Source organism: Callorhinus ursinus, unplaced genomic scaffold (assembly GCF_003265705.2).
Source record: "Callorhinus ursinus isolate GAN/ISIS: 27379988/994484 unplaced genomic scaffold, GSC_fseal_2.0 scaffold3984, whole genome shotgun sequence".
NCBI classification, from domain to species: domain Eukaryota; kingdom Metazoa; phylum Chordata; class Mammalia; order Carnivora; family Otariidae; genus Callorhinus; species Callorhinus ursinus.
Genome location: NW_027401038.1, coordinates 1,911 through 4,635, shown reverse-complemented (window position 1 = coordinate 4,635; position 2,725 = coordinate 1,911). Strand labels below are relative to the sequence as shown.

The following is a 2,725-nucleotide window of genomic DNA, read 5'->3' as shown; positions in this document are numbered from 1 at the left end:
CCTGGGAACTTTGTAGAAAGGCCAGTGTTCAGGCCCACCTGCCTAGAACCAGAAGCTCTGGAGGAGGAGGCCGGCCGCAGTGTCTGAACAAGCACTCAAAGCGCCCGAAGCATATCACGGTTGAGAACATTTCCACTCGTTCGCCACGTCCCTCCCAACTAACGCTTAGTCAATACCCCAACCCAGGGAACTTCCAAAAGTTCAGCTTGTCACCATGTCACTCCACTCCTTCGAATCCCTCCTTGGTTCTGATCGCTTTCAGGATGGATCCCAAAAGTCCATCCCGTACCTTTAGAAATCGTCTCTTTAGTACCCACAATGGGACTTCCCCTGACGTATGGATTAGCAGACCCATGGCCCGATTTTCTTTTCCTCCCTATGTGTTCCCTTAGCCAATTTCCTGCCTTAAAGTTTTTGTGGTAGATAGTTTCTGGGCAGGACTTCCTGAGCGCACGACCCTAGCATGTTCAAAGGTCACGTGTACAGCAGCCCAAACCAAGCAACTGGTTGTGCTTCCGATGAGAGTAGTGAATTCACTGAAGGGTGATGGGAAAGACTACTTAGTGTCTATTTCCACACATGTGGGTCCGAATCGTTGGGGAAGGATGACAAGTCAGTCAGCTCCGTCTATTGGCTGTCGGGCCAGAATAGGGACTGGGGCTTGTAGCAGGGCTCCTGCCAGTTTGGTGTACCGATGAGTGCCATCCAGAACTGTGTGTTCGTGCTGGGTTAAGAACTGAGTAGCGACTTGACACAGGGGTTTTGTCTGTGTTGTGTAAAAGCATATGTTCTCTTGGGGTTTGCTGTGTAAAATGTCATTTCTCTACCGTTATGGCCCTTTCCCAAAGCCTCCAAATCGGGCCGACTGGAAATTGTAAGGAATTGCTCTCTTGGCACAGATGCTCTGAGATGCACCTTTAGAGTCGAGAGTCCAGGGTGAGACTGCCTGGGTTTGGCTCCTGGATCGGCTGCCCACTAACTGGGGGACCCGGGGCATGTCAGCGAGCCGAGTCTGCTAAATGGGAATGCTAACACTCGCGACGCACGAGGGCTTCTATGGGATCAAATGACTTGATGTCAGTGCAGGGTGACTTTCAGTGTGCTGTATCTTTTCAGGAGGACCCGGCAGCCCTACTGCAGCACCCAGAGGAGGTAAAGAAGACAGCACGCCCATGGAACGTAGCCCAGGAGCGCCATGCACAGGGAGATCAGACAAGTCAGGATAGATATATATATCTATATATATATATATAGATATAGATATATATATATATACCCTTTAGCACCTAGGCAGTGGCACTGAACATGACACAGGTCGACCGCAAGGCTGAACTGTAGGTGATATTAGACGGATATTCGATAGGTAGCTGCAGACATGCTAGGAGTCCTACAAAGATGCTTTGGACTTAGCAACCTCAATTCTGTCCTATCCGGGAAGCCGGATATGCAGAATCCTGCCACTGTGGAAGTAAAACCCTTTCCCCGCTGTTGTGTCAGGGACCTCAGAAGGTACAGAGGGCTTCCCAAGAGCACCTGGCGGTGAGAAGACAAGTGGAGACTCAACGGCCCCAGGCACCACGTTGGGAGGCAGACCAGGTACGGAAATGCAACGTGGAAAGCACCTTCTTCCTGACCTGCGGGGAGTTGCCAGTGGCTTCTGAGGAGTTAGTGACGCTTCAGTTGGTAGTGCCCGTATTCAGGACCCCCGGTCCTTGTTTGTGGTGGGCTTCATGGCAGTGTTGCTCTAACGTCAGCTCCGACGTGACGGAGAGCAGAGCGGGGTGTATTTGGCATTCCCAGATTGCCGCCCTTGGACTTCTGAGACTGGGCCTCGACTGGGATAGGGTCATGCTGTGCCGTCTTGGCTGCAAAGGAGAGCTGAGGCTAGACCATGAACAAAGACGTGCAGCAATCGCATGAACCAGTGTAGGGGAAGTACGTTGAAAGCAGAGTGCAGCACAATCTGTTCTGCCCCGGCAAAGCTCCCAGTACAGAGTGAGTGTTGGTTTTCGATGGGACTACTGGGTCAGCGGCCGGTGACACCACCAGAGCCCCAAGCAATGAGAGGCAAGGGGGAGTGTGTTGAGAATGTCATTCAGAGGCCATGGCCGTTGTCATGAAAAAGTCGGGTTCTGTGACGTAAGAATTTGACGCGTTAAAATGCATTTCTTCTTCGCTCAAAAAGTTAAATCCTCAGAATGGTACACCTAGAGGTTCTGTAGGAATTCTCTTGGTATAAGGAGCTTATTCTAAGAGAGCATCCACCACAGAAAGAACCTAATTCCATTGGGCCATGAGAGAGAACTAGCTGAGCGCGGTGGGAATGAGAGGTTGAAAGGTAAGAATTGGAATCCCTCCTGTGCTCCTTCCCAGCTGCCTGACCCTAGTTGAAGGCTCCCTAGGCTCCGAACGACGTTTCCTCATCGGTTGCGTGGGAAGGCTATAGATCGACCTTACAGGACTTGAGAAAAGAATCACTGTGCCTGTGATAGTGCAGCGTAGTGGAAGACCCAGGGGGTCCTCAGTCACATCCACTGTCTTAGCACGAGCCGTTTTGTAAAGAACAATTCATTGTGCCAATGAAGTTAGAGTTTCGCCGAGGCGTTTGGTATTTTTGCAGGAATCAGACACATCATACTTCCTGGATTCGAAACGACCTTAGGGGGTCACTTTTAGCAGAAATAGGATAATTTGGCACAGTCGGCCAACTCTGTACTACCAAACT

General features: G+C 50.8%; 1 long non-coding RNA gene across 1 annotated transcript in view; it reads left to right on the top strand.

Annotated features, from left to right (window-relative positions):
- Positions 1–1,010: 1,010 nt before the first annotated feature.
- The window catches only part of LOC112818696 (uncharacterized), a 2,134-nt gene continuing 419 nt past the window's right edge, over positions 1,011–2,725 (top strand). Inside the window, exons 1-2 of the long non-coding RNA XR_003206654.2 lie at positions 1,011–1,152; positions 1,498–1,596. This is a non-coding gene — a long non-coding RNA (uncharacterized lncRNA). The remainder of the gene's footprint in view (positions 1,153–1,497; positions 1,597–2,725) is intronic.